Consider the following 22,896-nt stretch of genomic DNA (forward strand, 5'->3'; position numbering starts at 1 on the left):
GCGTGCGCTTTATTCTCGGTCCGTGTAAAATTTTATGTTAGTTTTCAAACATTTTTCAATTGTGATTGTCACAAGACAGTTAACTTTAAACACGGGATTTTTGCGCGGATTTTATTTTGACATGGACGGCGTTAACCCTTAAATTGGAAACGAAAATTATTGGTTACACGAATTTGTGCGTTATCCCTCTCAGTTTTCCGAATTAGATTTAAATGTAGGTACAAAATATACTGCACTGATCCACTATGCTATTCAAATTGAATAGAGTACTACATAAAGTGACATTAATTTGGAAAACATATTTTGCGATTATGATATTTCTGCCAAATACGAGTAAATAATTAAAGTCATATTCATAAAACACGGTAGTCCTCTTTCCTCTTTAATTCTGATTACCACTTCAGTGCCATCTCAACGTGAAGTATTTATGGTAGCTACAAGACTGTTTTATCATTTTATATAAATCAAAAGCAATTTCTATATCCTGTACAGTCAAAGAATTTAATTTCATTGGATTTCGTCTTGTAAGTGTAGCAATAACAGCAGTTGGTAAATAGGTACCACCTTGTCTCAGTAACGAACAATTAACAGTCGCTAGGGATATACTATTGTCACTGTGACAATGTACGTGGTACAGAAATTACCTTCCTTGACCGAACGTAATAATTGAGCTCCAATATAAATTAGCCTAAGACCACCAATCCGTTATCCGATTCACTAATGACGAGAGCACTTAAAGATTTCCGTGTCACCAAGGCATTTGCATACATTAAAGCGCGCGAGCGAGTGATCACTCGTTGTTCTTTTATTGACCGTAACGTGTGGAATGTACGGAGGCGGTATCGTTTCTAGTATTTCAAGTGTTGACAGTACAGGTCTTTTGAGATATTGAGGATTATTTTATCGTAAGGCTGGTACCTAATTGTTATCAACATCATTTCAGGCATTAATTCGTCTGTCCTCAAACACTCAGTCAGACTTCATGTCTTACCAAATACTTTTTCATATTTTACATCATGTTTGTGTTTAACTTTGTTTCGGTCTACAATCTCTACTAATAGTTACAGCAGTTTTCTGCCTATCGCAATCACGATATCTTTCATCTACTGTCCAATAAATTGTATGAGCATTGAATTATATAGTGTTATTAAATAGTACATACATGTTACATGGTAGATAAAAATCAATAAGTCAATTCATTAAGAGAGCCCCACTTACATACATTTCCATATTTCCGAGAAAGAAAGCAATAAAAATACTGCGTACACACGCAAATTTGATGGTGTATGCTTGTTAAGGTATACTCTCAGGTAGATTAATAAAATAAATCGACAATGGCCATCGTAAAATAAATCATATCGTGCTTAATTTTAACATTACTTCGATCAAAATGCCTAAATATTGAATTTGATAATCTTGAAACGGCGTGAGATCGACTAAAGTTGACATTAGGGTTATCTCGCGTAGGTGTACAAGCGAGCTGCAAAATTAGGTACATATGGATAGTACACAGTATGAATTAAATTCATTCATAAGGTGTCCACGCACTTTTGCACCTTGGTATACTCGTACGTGAGAAATGTATGTACCTACACTTTTTTATGCAAACTCTCGCCCGAAAGATAATACTCACACGTCGCTTCTCGCCGTCTGGTTAAATAGCTATCTTTTTGAACTCCTAGAATCCCAGTTTTTACACTAAATGATAAATAAATTAGGCTATCACAATTTTCTTCAATAGGTACAATATTAACACTAAGTCCGCCTAGCCAATACCATATCCATTCGGTACTGCATTATCACAACGAGCTAATGCAAATAGCTGGCGCTGCATTTTGCATGAGCAATGAGCATGCATTGGTAAAGTGTTCGGACGCAGATTATACTGATTTAAAAAGAACTTTAGACCCTGATGCATTATTTAATACGCTAACTGTTTCCTAATATCGGAGAAATGAGGGTATGATGGTTGGTAACTTAAATCCGGCCAAGAGCGAGTAGGACTCGCATTTCTAGGGTTCCGTACATAAGTCCGACTCACGCTTGACTGCACATTTCTAATAAGTTTTCCTGTCATCTATAGGTAAAGAACTATTTTGAGTATTTTTTTTCAAAATTTTAGACCCAGTAGTTTTGGAGATAAAGGGGGCGGGGGAATGGTATTTTTTTGGCTGTTTTCTTAAATAACTTCGAAACTATGTATTTTGAAGTTCATAATTTCAAAACAATCTTCAGTAAAGTTTACACCATTTTTCTAGAAAACTTTACTAACAGTTTGAATGATTCATGGTTAGTTTCACTAGACTCATATCGACCAGGATATGAACCGTGATTACCTTTTGTATTGTTTTCGAGCTCCTTATATTTTGACGCAGTTACATGCATCTTGTTCACAGGTAATCACGATTCATATTCAGTCTAGGAAGTCTTTACAAAGTTAAACCACGTACCACATACCCCCAATTTGCTAATGCACGAAAGACATTCTTGTCACTACGTTAAAATCTAACACAAAGCTGCATTTGTATTCAAACTACATGGCAGAATAAAACTTAACGGCCACGGGCTTAGAGGATATAACCAAACGAAGACGCCTTGTCTGTAGTTTTCGGTACAAAATAGTCTGCCGATTTTTGCGGGGGAGGGGTACACGTCAAATGTATACGTAAGGTAAAAATAGCTATGTCAGCTGAAACAGCATAAAACTGTTGTGAGAAATACTAATATTGAATAATCTTACGCTTTAGACTCACTTGTTTAAGTCACTCGCGCGACATGTTTCGGAGAGCCTAGGTCTCCTTTCTCTAGCACTAACAGTGCGAGCAGCGTTCACGACGGCCGTGTTTCGCGTACACGATTATTCAATGTCAGATAAACGTCAGTCCATACAATGTGTATGACCATTGGCCGCCTATTTCAGACAAAGGGGAATGCATGTTAATGGCTATTCCGCCTCCGTTTGGTTATATCCTCTTAGGCCACGGGTATACCAGTAGCCTCACTAAGACGTTTACTTTTATGTGAACTCAACATTACGACCTTTAAGTAGTGATACTTGTTACTAAAAGTTACACCATTTATTTCACCCCTAATCATTTCTAATTGTATTAACTAATAGGCCTATTTAGCCAATTTAGAGTGACTTAAACTTAAAAACTAAGATAGTAACCTCAAGAGATAAATATTAAATTAAGGGATGAAAAATGAAAATGTAAATCAAATCAAATCAAATTAAATCATCTCATTTATTCGTGATAAACTATAACATACACAAGTAAATAACAACAAAGAAAGTTAAACATAAAATAAATAAATAGTTTACCACGAAATGTTTATTCATTGTAAATTTATAACTTTTACATTTAAGCCAGTCTGTTAAATTGTTTTTACATTCTATATAAGTATATTCTATTCTTGTTACAACTAGGAATTCGTATTCAATGGAAGTAGGTACTCGGCAACCTCCGTAGTCCAAAGACCTCGAAGAAAAGATCAGGTTTGGAGCTGATTGGCAACAATGGGGGTCAATGAACTACGAGAATGGACTGTTACCTACTAGATGCCATGGCCATTTTTAATTAAGTAACGCAGAATTATTACATATAAATGTAAAGAGAACTTAAAGATTTTTGATGGTATTTTTTATTATTTGTTCTATTTCATATACGTATTATACGTTCATATGATAATTCAAAAATTTCAAAATAAAATACGGTAAGTAATACGGTCCCGTAAGATCAGCAGGCCTATTATGGATGGCTTTATCTACGTGATAAAATCTCCGTCAGTTTTTAACACCGCGGGATTGAAAGTGACGGACGCCGTTTTATCACTCTGTCACGTAGACAAAGAACGACCATCATATCCGTACAGGTAACTCTAGCCGACAACTTACAAACATGCTCCAAATTCAAGTTCCAGTAATATAATATATGTATAAGTGTTTTCCAAATTATGTTGAGTATATAATATAGAAATAGTTTTAGAGTATCTAAGCTCCAAAATAAATGTAACGAGTACAAATCATAAAGGCTCGTTAAGAATCGACGTTAAAAACCGGGCAAGTGCGAGTCGGACTCGCGCACGAAGGGTTCCGTACCATAATGCAAAAAAAAACAAACAAAAAAAGCAAAAAGAAAACGGTCACCCATCCAAGTACTGACGCCTCCCGACGATGCTTAACTTTGGTCAAAAATCACGTTTGTTGTATGGGAGCCCCATTTAAATCTTTATTTTATTCTGTTTTTAGTATTTGTTGTTATAGCGGCAACAGAAATACATCATCTGTGAAAATTTCAACTGTCTAGCTATCACGGTTCGTGAGATACAGCCTGGTGACAGACGGACGGACGGACGGACGGACGGACAGCGAAGTCTTAGTAATAGGGTCCCGTTTTACCCTTTGGGTACGGAACCCTAAAAACTGGACCACAGTTGTACTTAAGGAATATAGTTACCTGATTTTACGGTATAGGTACTTAGGTGTACACAAAGTAAAGTAAATTCGACTAAACACAAATTCTAGGCTTGAATTTCTGATGGATGTTGTGTGCGGCGTGCAATAAACAAAATTTTATCGTGAAATTCGTTAGTCACGATTCACTATACAACTTGCATGCAAATTGTCAATCTTAAATGTAATCCTGATTGATTGATGGTTCAAACACGAAATTGTATATATAGAGTTTATATACTCGTAAATTTAAACGATATAATGTTAATTAAGTATCAGATAATAATATTAAATATACTTATCGATAAAGTATTAGTTATGGACAGAGAGAAGTGTAATAAAGACAATTAATCTGTATGAATTAGCTATTCTTTGTAAAAATAATTCAGTTGTCATCTCCTTTCATGGAAAGAGTTTGGGTTAAAGACCCCACGTTGACCCAAAACGGATTGGGGTGTTCACACGAACCTTTGAACCTTTTTTATAATGTCATAGTAAATCCAAAAAGTGAAAATGTCAACCTACTGAGCTACTCATCCAATATTGTAGACAAGCTACAGAACAGAATTCTAACACATGTCGCTATGATAGTATAAACAAATATCGAAGTGCCTTGTTTTTAATTCTTCTTAATTTATTATATATTTTAACCGTACATTTTAAAGCGCAAATTATGGAAATAACCAGCCTTTAACCGGTATTCGTTAAGACCAGATAAATATTAAACAGTAGCTACCTATAGCGTGGCGCCGAGTACAGCTGAACTAGCCGAAGCGAACCGAACAAACGACCTTGACTGCGCGCGCGCGGAAAGCATCGCAACATTCCTAAACCCATCGCCAACGTATGAAACACCTACCGAAAATAAGAGTTCAATCTATTTTCGATCTTAAGCGTACGCGATTAAAGCGATTGAATGAAAAACAATAAGAAATAATATGTTGGTCAGCTCATACGGGAGTCTAAAAAAGTTGAATCGCTTTAAGTGTCGTAGAAGAAATGAATAGAACATTAGGTAAATCAGTGTACGTAACTACGTCGTAATAATATAATAATAAATAATCATAATTCAGCCTATATACGTCCCACTGCTGGGCACAGGCCTCCTCTCATGCGCGAGAGGGCTTGGGCTGGGACTACGTCGTACTCAATATATTAAAATTTTCCGTATATGACGTGTCTATTCTATTATACTAGGTATTATTAATAAACCACGACAGCTCCAATTAAATATTTATATTGGGAAGTAGGAAAATATAGTTTATTTAAAATTTAGGTACCTCAATAATTTCAATCATTACCTACATCATCAGTATATTCACTGGCACATTAAGCAATAAATTGAAACCTTTAAGTCAACCTTAATATTATGTAACTAATGAAATAAAACTGGTCAAGTGCGAGTCGGACTCGCGTTTCAAGGGTTCCGTACATCACACAATTTTCGTTGTAACGTGACGTGAGTGAAACGCCTTAAAAAACCCGAATGAGTGAATCAAGTTTTCAACACATGTAACATGAAGTTTTCTGGCGTGGTGGCTTATATCTCTGCAAATATGCAAAGTAGCTTCTAGATAGGAAATTAAACGCCGAACAATAGTACAAGTGTCTAAATGCGAAGACTGAAGACCGAGCTCCGCGTAGGGCTGAAACTCGGAGCGTCCAATGGGTCGCGCTTCCTACAACTTCCGCAAGTGTTTTAAAAGCGAAGGCCGAAGAGAGATAATACCTACAGGGTGGCCAAAAAATAAGTACATTCCCGTAACCAGGGAGGTATTGGGATTATACCTACCTACTGAGCAACATTTACTATGGGACCCGAAATCGCGAAAAGAAATGTATCCTCCCATAGAAAACGGACCAGTCAAAACGTATGAAACAGCCAAATTTTTCTTTGCGATTTCGGGGTTGCACGTCGGCAACGGAAATACACTTAGTTTATTTTTTGGCCACCATGTATAGTGCTTTTTAAAACACGTGACAATACCTAGTAACCTTATCAATCAGTACTACAAGTAACATTGCGGCTGTGTGCCAGATACAGCTTAGTCGCATTTTGTATCTTAAGTCCGACTCACGCTTGAAGCTAAAGGCACGTCTCTTCGGGACGCTTCGGGTCTTCGGCCTTATGCGGATTTCGGCCTAGGGCCTTCGCAATAGCTGTCTAGAACTCTAATACATCACGTTTCACTTAAACCATTGCGGCTGTGTCCCTAAAAAACCTAAACCGCATTTTTGTTCTTAAATCCGACTCACGCTTGACTCTAGATTTCTAATAGGTTTTCCTGTCATCTTTAGGAAAAGGACTATTTTGTGTATCTTTTTCAGAGTTTTAGACTTAGTAGTTTCGGAGATAGAGGGGGGGGAATGGTAATTTTTTGTCTATTTTCTTGAATAACTTCTAGAATTTTTATTGTAAATTTATAAAAAATATATATTTGAGATTCTCACAATGAGCTCTTTCGTTTGATATGTAACACGACATAGTTTGCAAAACTTTGATTTTTAATTTTATGGTTTACCCCCCAAAAGTAGCCCCAAAAGTATGTTTAAAATTCATTTGTTGACGTTACATATTCGTCTTTGGGTCACGGACTTATATATATGTACCAAATTTCAACTAAATTGGTCCAGTAGTTTCGGAGCAAATTGGCTGTGACAGACGGACGGACAGACAGACGCACGAGTGATCCTATAAGGGTTCCGTTTTTTCCTTTTGAGGTACGGAACCCTAAAAACGAGCGACACATAATAAATGATAATCTTAAATCAGTAAAAGTAAGGAAGTTTCACGTTTCCTATTAGTTTCAATAGTTTAGTATAGTAGTTACTATTATAGCTAAATTATAGCTACTGTTTATAACTATTTAAACTCTAAAATTAATAAAAAATAATCGCTTGATAAAAAAACGTTTTATTTAATAATTTGGTTGGAATCATGTCATGCTTTGCTTTAGCTACATGCTAGTGTACCTAAGGACATAATCACAAATACAAAAAAGCCACAAGGTGTCATGAATGTCATGATTTCTGTGATTCTGTGTTGTGTAATATAAGACGGAATATTAATTCCTTTATAAAATATTGCTTTTTTTGCAATTAACATACCTAAATAAGAGTTTATCTCGTATTCTAAGAATATAGCTACCAGTGGTCCTTCGAGCCGGATACAAAGTACTTGACAAATTACAGCACTTGATTCAACCGTTCCAAAACCTTGACCGCCAGCGTCCTGTCATTAATCCTAATAAAATATTAACTATTCACTGCAATAATCGATTGAAATATTGAAATCCAAAATATTTAATGAAGGTGTTTGATTTTTTTATTCATCTATCAATTATATTGGTCATTAACCTAAAGATTATACGAACGCAAGGTTGCGGTGACATTGTACCGGCGATGCGCGGGCGACGCGACGCTCCGAGCACACATGCACTCTTCAACGACGCACGCGCACGTGGGTGCACGCTAGTATTGCTCCAGTACAAGAAAGTAATAAGTACGGTAGCTCCATGTCACTCCTTATTTTTTTATTACAATAATCCGTAAGAGTATCTTGCATGCACTTAACTGCAAAGCTAGCACGCGATTCCAGCGCGTTATATATTTTTGCAGGCTTTTTTCCATTCCATTTAATATATTATTCCATTAACATTTGGATCATGGGAGTATTAAGTACAATGAAAAAACAAATGGAATAATAAATCTTAGGTACATAAGATTTGTTCAATTTTCGATATGGAAATTTTAGTAAGGAAAGGAAAGGGACTAACGCCCGTACTCGCAAAACTTAGCAATCTTTGTCAAATTTTGTCCCTTTCTCAATAACACAAATTTCTGAATGACGGATAAAGACACGATTAATGATTATCAAGGGTTTGTTACATATGATAAGCGTTTATGCATTCCGCCAAAAATGACGCTGATCACAATAGTTCAGATTTTCCGTAAATTCTCTCTCGATATTGAATTAAACCGTTTACGGCCGTTTTACGTCTCTTTTTGTTATAACCTGACATAAACATTACAACAGATAAGCGGGAGGATAAAGGAAAATCAGCATAAATTGAAGGGTTATAGTGTAACGTGACATAAACGCATTTGAGTGATATACAGCGTGGTGGGAGATCAGAGCGCGACGTTTAAATCCTGAGGACGGCGGAGGATTCGCTTTTATGGCTCCAACCGCATAATGTCAGGGTAATACTTCCGCTTTCGCTATTGAACATGTATAAAATCTCTACTGTAGCTGTGCGAGCAAGTTGAACTTTTTATCACATAGGGTGCTCTACCCGCTCTGTCCTATAGCCAGTCAAATGTAAGCAGAAGGATATAGGTACGCACAAATCATAAAAATAAGTATATCTCTGTTAGCACATTTCCTAAAGACCAACCTCATATTTTTATGATAGATTTTAAGTAAGTAGGTACTCCCTGTATATATATATCTTGTTTGTAAATAAATGACAAAACCAGTAAGTAATTGATGCGTAAATTCCTTTTTCATCACACTCGCTCAGTAAATGTGGAATTGCACGCAGGTTTAGCGGGAGTTATAGAAAAAGCGTTCTCCCTAGGGAGTTATGAAGTTTCAAGTGCCATAATTAACAGTTTTTTGTCTTTATACTTAATTTTTGTATCGCAAGTGTGATGAAAAACATTGTGTAACTCGGGGCGTAATAATATTGCGAACTCGAGTCTATAAATCGCTCCGGCAAGCCGTCGCGATTTAACTTACTCTCGTTTGCAATATTCAACTTACGCCCCATGTTGCACAATGTACTATTATGGGTGCTACAAATTTTTCTATAGGTACCTATCAAGCAGAATAGACTAGACAAAAAGATTCAAAATCGCTCTCCTTCTTGATGCGACTGGCAAATCATATTACTTTTTGGCAACCGGGTTTTTTAACCTAATTAGACCCTGCTGAATCCGAATTTGCCGGTTGCTCGATCGAAATCTTGACCGGAAGTGAGATATTTGACATTAAAGGTCCCTTTTTTTCGTTTTTCGTAAATAACTCTTAAACGGTGGCGCATAGCAAAAAATGTTCTATTACATAAGTAATCTACATAAAATTGCCTACAAGAAAGATTCAGTACAATTTTTCGCTAGGATCAATATTCAAAGAGATTTCAACGCGGGAAATTTAACTATAATCACTTCTAAGGTCCCGTTTTTTAGGTTTTCGTAAATAACTCATAAACGGTGGCCAATATCAAAAAATGTTGTTAGACTTTAATAATCTACACAAAATTTTGAATAAAAAAGCTTCAGTACACTTTTCGCAGGGATCAATATTTAAAAAGATAATAAAGAGGGAAAGTTAATTATAATAAATTCTAAGGTTCCTTGTTTTTATTTTTTCGTTAATAATTTGAAAAGTATGCCTCATATCAAAAAAAGTCTTACACATAAATAATAAACGTAATATTTCCTACAAGAAACATTCAGAACACTTTTCGCTAGGATCAATATTTAAAAAGACAAAGCAGCGGGTAAGTTAATTATAATCAATTTTAAAGTCCCTTTTTAGTTTTGTGTAAATAACTCGTAAACGGTGTCCCTTAGCAAAATAGGTTTTTAATAACAAATTATCTACATAAAATTTCCTCCAAAAAACGTCTAGAACACTTTTCTCTAGGATCAAAATTTCAAGCGATATTAAAGGAAGAAAGTTAATTACAATCAGTTCACATGTCACTTTTTTTTAGTTTTTCGTAAATAACTCGTAAAGGGTGGCCCGTTGCAAAACAATATTCTACATAAATACTAAACATAAAATTGTCCACAAAAAAGGTTCTGTACACTTTTTCGCTACGATCAATATTTAAAGAGGTATTAAAGGGGGTAAGTTAATTATATTCAATTTCCAGGTCCCTATTTTTAGGTTATGTAGGTAAAGAACTATTTTATTTTATTTTATTTTAAAAATGTAGACCCAGTAGTTTAGGAGATAAAGGCCAGACCATCCCCCCGATGGTAATTTTTTGTATTTTAATGTTTTATTTTGGGGGGAGGGGCTTTATCTCCGAAACTATTGGGTCTAAAATTTTGAAAAAATATACAAAATAGAACCTCTATAGATGACAGGAAAACCTATTAGAATTATGCAGTCAAGCGCGAGTCGGGCATTACTTAGTTTTTGAACTGATCCCGACAGGTTTTTTAAAGGCAATCACTCGCGTTTCACATATACAAAATACATTGTTAAAAATTGGGTAATGTACGGAACCCTTGCAACGCGAGTCCGACTCGCGCTTAGCCGGTTTATTTTCATTTTGAGGTACGGAACCCTAAAAAGAGAAAAGTGTTCCATATGTTTTTCGTAGAAAATTTTATATCGATTATTTATTTACAAGAACATTAAGAACTTATTTTGCTATGAGCCTAATTTTACGAGTCATTTACGAAAACCTAAAAATAGGGACCTGAAAATTGATTATAATTAACTTACCCCCTTTAATACCTCTTTGAATATTGATCGTAGCGAAAAAGTGTACAGAACCTTTTTTGTGGACAATTTTATGTTTAGTATTTATGTAGAATATTGTTTTGCAACGGGCCACCGTTTACAAGTTATTTACGAAACTCTAAAAAAAAGTGACCTGTGAACTGATTGTAATTAACTTTCTTCCTTTAATATCGCTTGAAATATTGATCCTAGAGAAAAGTGTTCTAGATGTTTTTTGGAGGAAATTTTATGTAGATAATTTGTTCTTAAAAACCTATTTTGCTATGGGACACCGTTAACGAGTTATTTACAAAAAACTAAAAAGGGACTTTAAAATTGATTATAATGAACTTACCCGCTGCTTTGTCTTTTTAAATATTGATCCTAGCGAAAAGTGTTCTACATGTTTCTTGTAGGAAATTTTACGTTTATTATTTATGTATAAGATTTTTCTTGCTATGAGTCATACTTTTCAAATTATTAACGAAAAAATAAAAACAAGGAACCTTAGAATTTATTATAATTAAATTTCCCACTTTATTATCTTTTTAAATATTGATCCCTGCGAAAAGTGTACTGAAGCTTTTTTATTCAAAATTTTGTGTAGATTATTAATGTCTAACAACATTTTTTGATATTGGCCACCGTTTATGAGTTATTTACGAAAACCTAAAAAACGAGACCTTAGAAGTGATTATAATTAAATTTCCCGCGTTGAAATCTCTTTAAATATTGATCCTAGCGAAAAATTGTACTGAATGTTTCTTGTAGGTAATTTTATGCAGATTACTTATGTAATAGAACATTTTTTGCTATGCGCCACCGTTTAAGAGTTATTTACGAAAAACGAAAAAAAGGGACCTTTAATGTCAAATATCTCACTTCCGGTCAAGAATTCGATCAAGCAACCGGCAAATTCGGATTCAGCGGGGTCTAATTAGGTTAAAAAACCCGGTTGCCAAAAAGTAATATGCTTTGCCAGTCGAAATCGTTTTTATGAAAAATATGACCAGTCAAGCTGAAACATTGCATCTAAATAAATAATACAAAATTTAGGTAGGTACAAAATTAGGCAAATGTCGATTGTGATTCGTACGAAGGTCAAAATTATCTGCCGCGAGCATTTATGTCGTTTAAAAATCTATTCAATAAGGAACCTTATTGTAATGGAACAATGTATAAAATTGAATGTGGTTATTGCTGTATAGACTAAGCTCGGCAGACATGGCGTCGAGTTATGGCGAAAATCCCGTCCTCCTGATAATGTTATCGCTGGACTTATAATTTAACCACTGACCTTCATATTTATGTCAATATTATCATACTATTTTTGCCACAATATGTTTTACTTCAAGTTTATTTTATATACTTTAGTATAACCTCTGTAATAGGGAGTAATTAAAGTAATAATGAGCAGACGTCGTAAATTTTATAGCATTTTCGGTGCAGCGGAGTGGTGTTAACGGAATTGGTATAGACAATTTAACCCTAATGATTAATTAGCGTTAATTACGTTAATATTAACCTTAATTTATCATTTCACTTGGAATTATCTATTACATTACAATTCCGTTAACACCACTCCGCCGCACCAAAAATGCTGTAAAATTAACATGTCTGTATACATATAACATATAACTCTGTATGAGGTATGGTAGGTATTTTCAAAATAGGCCTATTCCTTGAAGGACCACTTGGAAACCATTTTTGGATCCCTGATCTTTTGAAAAAAATATCTAATTTGTTGCAATTTAATTCTAGTCGTACCTATAATAAAGGTGGTTTAAAAATATAGTAATTTACAAGAAAAATAATTATAACACGTATATGGTGTTTCTATGTAGTATAAAACGTCTACATGTATAGACACATACTGCTGCTAAATGCAGTAGCGTAGCGTGAAGTAATCTAACCGTGGGTGAAGTCACATCTGCGAGGCCCTTTTCTTTCACTGTGCCCTAAAGGGGCCCACTGATTAACAGTCCGCCGGACGGTATCGGCCTGTCAGTTAGAACAAAATTTTGACAGTTCCGAACAACTGACAGGCCGATACCGTCCGGCGGACTGTTAATCAGTGGGCCCCTTTAAGGGCTTCGCGCGAGGCCCCCTAGGAGCGCCAAGCAGTGCGTGACATCCCACTCCGCCCACGCCTAGCTACGCCACTGGCTAAATGTGTCTATGAAATCGCTAATTTGATTTTAAAAAATGTCAAAAAATGTTTGTGTAATGCGGAAGGGCCATTATAATGAGGAATGATGGTCTTTAGAGATCAATTACAAGGCGAAACAAAAACTATAGTCTTCCTTATTCCTAATAATTTTGCGTTAAGTGTCAAAACCTGTTGTTAATAAATTCTGTCCAATGAGCGCGGAAGGCCCTTTATTCAGACTTGGCCTTCGGAAGGTTTTTGTCCTACTCTTACGTTACTGTTGCCTTCCGTGTGTACTTTGCATACATGTGGACTGGACAGGTAAATAATAAAGATTACTAACTTCAAGTGGATGATAGTGGCATGGGACAGACAGTCATGGAGCGTTGGATTTATGTCCGAAGATGGACAACACAAAAGCAGAGATAGTTATGGAACGTACCTACGAAACGTCATTCTCACGTTTACATTTGTTCTTGCATTCCTTTTTTTTATGGGGAAATTAGTCAGGCTAATTATAACGACGACAACGCCATCTATTTTAACTCTTGTTAATACTATACCAGTAACTATGGCCTATGGGACATTGTTATATCTCGCTCCATAAAATTTATCCACAATAAAAGCCACGATCATCTTAAACAATGGAAATGGTGAGAATTTTCTACGCCAGATTGACTGTCTATATTATACTTGTTTAGTTTAGAGACTTAGTTTTTTAGTACCTAGTTTGAATTGATATGTGGATTTTAATTATACTAAATGTTATATATTACATCAGACCATGACCATGGTCATGGCCTTGTGCATATTTGATGGGCTATGATTTTTTACCAAAATATCAATTTACCGGTTATACTCGTAATGATTGTCTAGTTTGTATAATTTTAGTTGTAAATCTAAATATATTTATTTTATGGCAACTTTATACCAATCATTAGGTAAGGCGTCTTTATTTCATTGGACGCTTAGTGGTGCTTCCAGAATTCGTTGTTAAGAGTATGCTATCAAAAAGTATTGTTCAAATTTTTTTATCATTTAGAATTAGGTATATAATATATTATAATATAATCAATTTTAAATTTTATTATTATAATTCTGAATTTTAGTTAAAAGAGATAATATATCTGAGGAACTACCTACTGAAAATACTAATTTGTAGGTATGCAAACATACAATGAATTATTTATTCAAAAATAGCTGTCACGATAAAATCTATAGGGTTAAATAAGTTATTTCAAAATTGACAGCTTAATTACCAGGTTTTTTAAAGATAATTTGACATGAAAATAACTGAAGATCTAGTGAATCCAAAGAGCGGGCATTAAAACTATTAATTTTTAATTTAAAATATGTATATCGCAAATGATTGCATAAATAATAGTAGATTTTCGAGAAATTAAAACTTTGACGCATAAACTATTGATTGATTAGAAAAACGTCACTGTCGCTATCGCTAGGCAAAATTTATTTTTCACCTCAGCAGCTCGAACAAGGGTACTTTGCTTCTTAAAAACGGGGAGCAAAATGTGATTTTGCTCACCGAGTCATTTTGTCTCACTCAGTGAGCAAAATCGCATTTTGCTCACTTAGTGAGACAGTATGAGTGAGCAAAATCGCATTTTGCTCACTGAGTGAGACAAAATGTCACTAAAGTTGTACTAAAGTTGACAAGCCGATAATAATCGTTTGTCCCTTTCCGACGTATTGGTATGATGGCAAGGGACAAACGATTATTATCGGCTTGTCAACTTTAGTAAACGTTTATGAATAAGGGGGTTAGTAGGTAGGTGTGGAGTGTAGACTGTAACTTTTCGTGATGAGGGGTTCGTTGGGTGAAGCGTAGAAACTCGCCGCTGGAACGCGCTGGCCGTCGTGCTGTCTCGAAGTCCGCTATACCTCCATTTACCGGAATATGTGTTGTGTGAAATAAAAACACATATATCTGAGTTTATTTACTGGAGAGTGTTCAGGCAAGTGATAGAGTTAAGCTCTCTGAGTTCTCTGAATATGCTACAAATGGCGCGGGTTTATATAGGAATGGCCGGGCGATTTGTATCTCTGAACTAGTGGGCATTATATGCAGAGTGAGTTTTATTTATTTCTGTCAATCTCGTTAATTATAAGCACGTATGAAAGGAGCACGAATCCTAGACTTATAAATAGATACAATATTAAGCACGTATGAAAGGAGCATGAATCCTAGACTTATAACTAGATATAAAACATTCCACGCAATTCATTTGACATAATATGTTAGCCTGAGCAAATTAGAAAAATCTGCGGAAATAATTCGTGTAGTTTTGAAAATTGGTACAGGTATACCTTGTGGTGTCCAGATAAACATACTAAAAGTCCTCGAGGGTAGGGGGTGTGCTGGGGGTGTAGAGGGGGGTTGAAGGTACTTTTTTTCATATTTTTGCTCATATCTCGAATATCTGTACGAATAGCATTATAATTACTTAAGACAAAAGTTTTAACATAAAATTTACTACAAATTTGGTTATGTTTATTTTTACTCTGCGATCAATACTTTAGGGGCTACAGGCTGTTAAAGTTAAATAAGTAATAAAAAATAGACGGTTTAAGAAAACGTCGTTTTTTTGGAATTGTTCATCACAAATAAAAAAATTAGCTTAGAGTAAGCAAGCTAAGCAACCTGCTGATAAAATATAAAAAAATAGGCCATATGCATGTCGGGCCATGCTCAGTGTAGGGTTCCGTAGTTACCCGTCTGTCAAAATAGACTATTTGCCATAACGCAAAAACAGCTGTACCGATTAGGTTCGCTATATTTTTCCTTGAAAGTATTTACTAAGTTATGTTTTCACGATTTTTTTCATATTTTTTGGACCCATGGTTCAAAAGTTAGGGGAACTAAGGGGTAAATCACAACTTTTTTTCTTTCAGATCGATTATTTCCGAAACTATTAAGTTGATCAAAAAATGGTTCTTGAAGACCCTTATTCGTTTTAAATGACCTATCCAACGACACCCCACACTATAGGGTGGAAGCGAAAAAAAAATTCATCCCCACTTTAATGTAGGGCAACCACCATAAAAATTTTTTTTACTAGTTTTCATGTTTAAGTTTGACACGAATATATAAATCAGTTACGCTGACAAAGTTGTAAAATATAAATTAGAAAAAATATTTTTTTAGGGTGGCTGCCGTACATTAAAAAGGGGATGAAATTTTTTTTCGCTTCCACCCTATAGTGTGGGGTGTCGTTGGATGGGTCTTTTAAAAAGAATACGGGTCTTTCAGAACCATTTTTTGATCTGCTTAATATTTTCGGAAATAATCGATCTGAAAGAAAAAAAGTTGTGTTTTCCACTTTAGTTCCCCTAACATTTGAACCATGGGTCCAAAAAATATGAAAAAAATCGTGAAAGTAAAACTTAGTAAAGACTTTCAGAGAAAAATATAGCGAACCTAATCGATTAAGCAGTTTTTGAGTTTTTGCAAATAGTCTATTTTGACAGACGGGTAACTACGGAACCCTACACTGAGCATGACCCGACATGCTCTTGGCCGGCTTTTTTATATTTTATCAGCAGGTAATTTAGCTTGCTTATTCTCAATTAAAATTTTTATTTATGATGAACAATTATGAAAATACGACGTTTTTTTAAACCGTCTATTTTTTATCTCTTATTTAACTTTAACAGCCTGTAGCTCCTAAAGTATTGATCGCAGAGTAAAAATAAACATAACCAAATTTGTAGTAAATTTTATGTTAAAACTTTTGTTCGAAGTAATTATAATGCAATTCGTACACATTTTCGAGATATGAGCAAAAATATGAAAAAAGGTACCTTCAACCCCCCTCTACACCCCCAGCACACCCCCTACCCTCGAGGACTTTTAGTATGTTTATCTAGACACCACAAGGTATGCCTGTACCAATTTTCAAAACTACACGAATTATTTCCGCAGCTTGCCCAAATTCGGCTTAATTTGACGTGGCTATGTGAGCACAAAGTAAAACATGATATACAAAAGTAAAAATAGTAACCTAAACGTAAAGACTAATCTAACACATGCATGACCCTAATAGCTATTTACGACAGTCTCCCCCACGTGTGTTAACACCGTCTTCATGCTCGGAGTAAATGGGGATGAGTCTGGAAACTGGGCGGCGGACGTCACCTGCGCGTGTGCGAACAATGGCCACTCTCACATGACCATCTGGGCCAGGAAATAGCTGGGCGATTACGCCTCTGGGCCACGTTCCTCGTGGCATGGAGCTATCCGCAATAATGACTACGTCACCTTCATGCAGTCTCTTCACGTTTTGATGAGCACCGGGCCTGGGGAGGAGGCTGGGTCGGTATTCCCGCTGCCAGCGCCTCCAAAATTGGTCGGCTAGCGTTTGCGCTGTTCTCCACGAGGAGAGCGACATAGTTGCGTCTGTGAAGACACCCAGTGGCGACATAGCACTTGATCGACCGATTAGAAAGTGGTTCGGCGTCAAGGCTTCAATGTCTAAATCTGGATTCACTGGTGTCAGCGGTCTGGAATTGACTATGTGCTCTGATTCTAGCAGTAAAGTATGTAGAACCTCTTCGTGGGGTGCTCTTTCTTTCAGTACTACTTTTAATGCCGTTTTAACGCTGCCTACGAGCCGTTCCCAGGCACCGCCAGCGGAGGGGTTGCCGGGTGGAATTTTTTTCCATTTTATGGCTCGCTCAGTCAAGAAGGGCTTGAGACTGTCGGGCAGCGTGTTTTTGGCCTCTGCCAGTTCTCTTTCCGCGCCGCAGAAGTTGGTAGCGTTGTCGGAATAGAGAACTGTAGGCGTGCCGCGTCGCGCTATCATTCGGCGTAGCGACAGTATCATGGAGGATGCCGAAAGTGAGGCGGCAAGCTCCAGATGTACAGCGCGAGTTGTGAGGCATGTGTATAGTACACCCCACCTTTTCTCGCGGCGGCGGCCTATAGTTATGTGCATGGGGCCAAACAGGTCTACGGCTGCAGCGGTAAACGGCGGCTGATTCGCTTTTAGCCTTTCTGGCGGCAAGTCACCTATGGGAACTTTGATTGGCATTCCCCTATAGGTTCTGCACCATTGGCATTTATTCGTTATGTAGCGAATGCTACCGCGCAGCCCGATAATGTAGTACCTTTGTTTCAACTCGTTGATGACGGTCGCGTGGTTGCCGTGATTGTAGAGTGCATGAAAGTGCTGTATTAACAACTTGACGAAATCTTCTTTCGCATGTAAAACAGGCATGTGCGTGTTTTTATCGATTCTAGCATTCAGTACGATGATTCCGTTTTTGTCAAGCTGTACAGCGATTTTGTATAGCGGAGATTTCTTCAGGAGTGGCCGCCCAGTTTCCAGAAGCTTTATTTCTTCCGGAAATGCAGCATGTTGGCTCCTTCGGATTAGCAACATCTCGGCTAAATCTACATGCCCCTTGTTAATCTCTGTATCTGTTTTCTTAGCGAACAATGCGGCTTTGAAAACCTCGGCGGCAACTAGAATACTAGCGGTGGCGCGAACTAATCGCACGAATTTTGAGAACCTACAGACCTCCGGCAGGTACTCAAACCTATTCTCCGCAACGCCTACCGAACATACAAGTTTATTGACGCGTTCCTCGCCCGTATCGGCGACGGGCGTAGGCACTTTTTCGATCGGCCAATGCTCCCTGGATTTACGTATAAAATCGGGCCCTACGAACCATCGGTGGTTCACTCCAAATTGCGCAGGTATTCCGCGGGTCGCGTCGTCCGCCACGTTAGCCGCACTAGGCACCCAGCGCCAGTTGGCGGGGGTGGTAGTGTTCTCGATTTCTGCTAACCTATGTGCTACGAACGTTTTATACCTACGTGGGTCCGCACGTATCCACGTGAGCGCCGTTTTAGAGTCAGACCAAAAAAACCTTTCCTTTATTACGTAATCTGACTCCTTGACGATGGTTTCCGCTAATCTAGTAGCTAGTACGCAGCTCTGTAATTCCATCCTCGGAATGCTAACTACCCGGAGAGGCGAAACGCGGGCCTTAGCGGCCACTAACGCGGAGGTTCTAGTCCCCTCGGGGTTGACGCTAACTAAATACACGGCCGCGGCATATATTTTTTCGCTCGCGTCGCAAAAAACATGCATATATGCCTCCCTATTAAATGCGGGCACGTGTCGCGGAATTTCCAAGTCTTGTAATTGTTGTACGTTATCAATGAACGATCGCCACGCGGGTGCGAGTGAGACGGGTATAGGCGAGTCCCAATCAATTCCTGTCCTCCATATCTCTTGCATTAACGCCTTACCTAAGACGGATATGGGGCTCACATAACCGATCGGATCAAATATCGACATCGCGCTACTTGTTACCTGTCGTTTCGTAGGTAATTTCTGACCGTTAAGTACGTCTTCGGGCGTATTACGAAAGTTTACGTTGAAACCTAAGGTGTCACGTTTGTGATTCCATTTCAAACCTAAGGTACGCTCGCTCTCGTTCGCGCCTAACAGCGACGTTTCCTGATTGCTATTAAGAGCGCTCTTACAAGAAAAGTCGAAATAATGCAAAATTGATGATTCTAGTCGACGAAATTCAGGACTTTGTGCTCATTATTAGAAACAATGAGTACTTGTTCCAGTAAAAGCGTCTTCTTATCTTTTTAAATATCGTTGTAAATATTAGAAAAAGGACTTATTAAATTAGTAATGAATTTTTTTCTGATGGTCGTTTCCGAAAAACCCCGTGAAGCACTGAACGGCAAGCTCTTATTTGGAAATGTTGAGAAGTTTACTCTGCTAAACCTGGCTATTTTGTATTACTAATACCCTGTACTTTAGGCATATCAAACGATATTTTTCCTACATACCTTTGAGAAAGAGAAAATCAAAGTAAAACGAACTCAATTTTCTCTCCGAAACAAGTGTCAATTTCTACGAAAATCTACTTAATATCGAAGTAATTTTCATACTCAAGCAATCTGCAACGTTTGCTTATACTGTTGGTATACATTAGTGTTTATCAAATTCTACTATAATTTTTTGGCAATTTTTTGAAAACTACTCTATATTACCGATGACGCGCGCTCGCCAGCTCAGTGCCGCGGCAGAGCTTGTACAGGTAGGACGTGTGTCGGTCGGCTCCGCACATTTTCAACGGCGACGACGAGGTTTTTTATCATTGTGTGCGGCGGGCGCCGTGTAAAACGCTATACTGTGTGCGTGTAAACCGCAACGAGAGACTTTGATCCTATCACTGTTTTTATAGTATTATAATTTATAATGGTACAGTTTAATAAACTACCGGACAGGATTAAAAATATTTGAAACGACCTGACATTCTATATGTATTTATTTGACTCAAGATAGTACTCAGGGTCTGATGATGGAGCCGGAAGGTGGTCACCGGTACCAATCAACCATGCAACTAAACCACTTCGTGTTTAGGCTCGTTTTATTCATCTCAACAAGATCTTTGACACAAGATAGTACTCAGGGTCTGATGATGGAGCCGGAAGGTGGTCACCGGTACCAATCAACCATGCAACTAAACCACTTCGTGTTTGGGCACGTTTGATTCGGCTCAACAAGATCTTTGACTTAAGATAGTACTCAGGGTCTGATGATGGAGCCGGAAGGTGGTCACCAGTACCAGTCAACCATGCAACTAAACCACTTCGTGTTTAGGCTCGTTTTATTCGTCTCAACAAGATCTTTGACACAAGATAGTACTCAGGGTCTGATGATGGAGCCGGAAGGTGGTCACCGGTACCAATCAACCATGCAACTAAACTACTTCGTGTTTGGGCTCGTTTGATTCGTCTCAATAAGATCTTTGACACAAGATAGTACTCAGGGTCTGATGATGGAGCCGGAAGGTGGTCACCGGTACCAATCAACCATGCAACTAAACCACTTCGTGTTTAGGCTCGTTTTATTCGTCTTAACAAGATCTTTGACACAAAATAGTACTCAGGGTCTGATGATGGAGCCAGAAGGTGGTCACCGGTACTAATCAACCATGCAACTAAAACACTTCGTGTTTGGGCTCGTTTGATTCGGCTCAACAAATCTTTGACTTAAGATAGTACTCAGGGTCTGATGATGGAGCCGGAAGGTGGTCACCAGTACCAATCAACCATGCAACTAAACCACTTCGTGTTTAGGCTCGTTTTATTCGTCTCGACAAGATCTTTGACACAAGATAGTACTCAGGGTCTGATGATGGAGCCGGAATGTGGTCACCGGTACTAATCAACCATGCAACTAAACCATTTCGTGTTTGGGCTCGTTTGATTCGTCTCAACAAGATCTTTGACACAAGATAGTACTCAGGGTCTGATGATGGAGCTGGAAGGTGGTCACCGGTACCAATCAACCATGCAACTAAACCACTTCGTGTTTAGGCTCGTTTTATTCGTCTCAACAAGATCTTTGACACAAGATAGTACTCAGGGTCTGATGATGGAGCTGGACTGTGGCCACGGGTACCAGTCTACCATGTAACTGAACCACTTCGTGTTTGGGCTCGTTTGATTCGTCGCAACAAGATCTTTGACACAAGATACTACTCAGGGTCTGATGATGGAGCTCGAAGGTGGCGACGGGTACCAGTCTATCACATAACTGAACCACTTCGTGTTTGGGCTTCGTGTTTCAGACGAATCAAACGAGCCTAAACACGAAGTGGTTTAGTTGCATGGTTGATTGGTACCGGTGACCACCTTCCGGCTCCATCATCAGACTCTGAGTATCACCTAGTGTCAAAGATCTTGTTGAGACTAGTCAAACGAGCCTAAACATGAAGTGGTTCAGTTGCATGGTTGATTGGTACCGGTAACCAACTTCCAGCTCCATCATCAGACTCTGAGTATCACCTAGTGTCAAAGATCTTGTTGAGATGAATAAAACGAGCCTAAACACGATGTGGTTTAGTTGTATGGTTGATTGGTAATGGTGACCACCTTCCAGCTCCATCATCAGACCCTGAGTACTGTCTTGTGTCAAAGATCTTGTTGAGACGAATCAAACGAGCCCAAACACGAAATTGCCTAGTTACATGAGAGACTGGTACCCGTGGCCTCCTTCCAGCTCCATCATCAGACCCTGTGTATCTTCAGTGTCAAAGATCTTGTTGAGACGAATCAAACGAGCCCAAACACGAAGTGGTTTAGTTACATGATAGACTGGTACCCGTGGCCACCTTCCAGCTCCATCATCAGACCCTGTGTATCTTCAGTTTCTTGTAACTTGTTTCTTGTAAATAAGCGAGTACCTATAATTTCTTTCGAGTAATATACGTTCATAAGTACGAGTATGGGGCTATTCATAAATTACGTCGTTTCAAATGGGAGGAGGGGGGGGGGTCTGGACATCGGATGATGGTAGCATGACGTAGGAGGAAACAGAGTCATCCGAAGCATGATTTTTGGATGATTTGAGGGATGGGGGGGTCAAAAATAGATGACGTAATTTATGAACAGCCCCTATGTACATTTGCACTGCATTTAGTATTTTCGTACTTACCAAATAACAGTTTTAGGACTTTATAAGTTAAGTACAGTTAGTGTTGTTATGGTTGATTTCAATATGCTTCGCGAAGGATCAAGAATGTTTAATCCATCATTGTAGTGCGAGTGTGGTAGAAGGGATCGGAATACTGAGCTCGCACGGCCTGCCGCAGCGCGTAAAATACCTAAACTCGCTCAACCCCGAAATGTAATAGCACTCTTAACTACGTCAGCAATTACCGCAGGATGGTTCGATGCGAACCCGCGAAGTTCGAATGACGCGCGCATATTTAGCTCGTAAACTTCGTTTACTACGCGTCTCGCGTCCTCTTCAGACGTATCGAGGGCGATCAACATGTCGT

At 37.9% G+C, this 22,896-nt stretch overlaps 1 protein-coding gene and 1 long non-coding RNA gene across 3 annotated transcripts in view; one reads left to right on the top strand and one right to left on the bottom strand.

Moving 5' to 3' along the window:
• The window catches only part of LOC134664588 (forkhead box protein O), a 152,780-nt gene that overhangs the window by 51,928 nt on the left and 77,956 nt on the right, over positions 1-22,896 (bottom strand). The gene's annotated exons all lie outside the window — the stretch shown is intronic.
• The window catches only part of LOC134664604 (uncharacterized), a 484,236-nt gene continuing 476,074 nt past the window's right edge, over positions 14,735-22,896 (top strand). The window contains exon 1 of the long non-coding RNA XR_010098269.1: positions 14,735-14,852. This is a non-coding gene — a long non-coding RNA (uncharacterized LOC134664604). The remainder of the gene's footprint in view (positions 14,853-22,896) is intronic.

The sequence above is a fragment of the Cydia fagiglandana genome, chromosome 5 (assembly GCF_963556715.1).
Source record: "Cydia fagiglandana chromosome 5, ilCydFagi1.1, whole genome shotgun sequence".
NCBI lineage: Eukaryota > Metazoa > Arthropoda > Insecta > Lepidoptera > Tortricidae > Cydia > Cydia fagiglandana.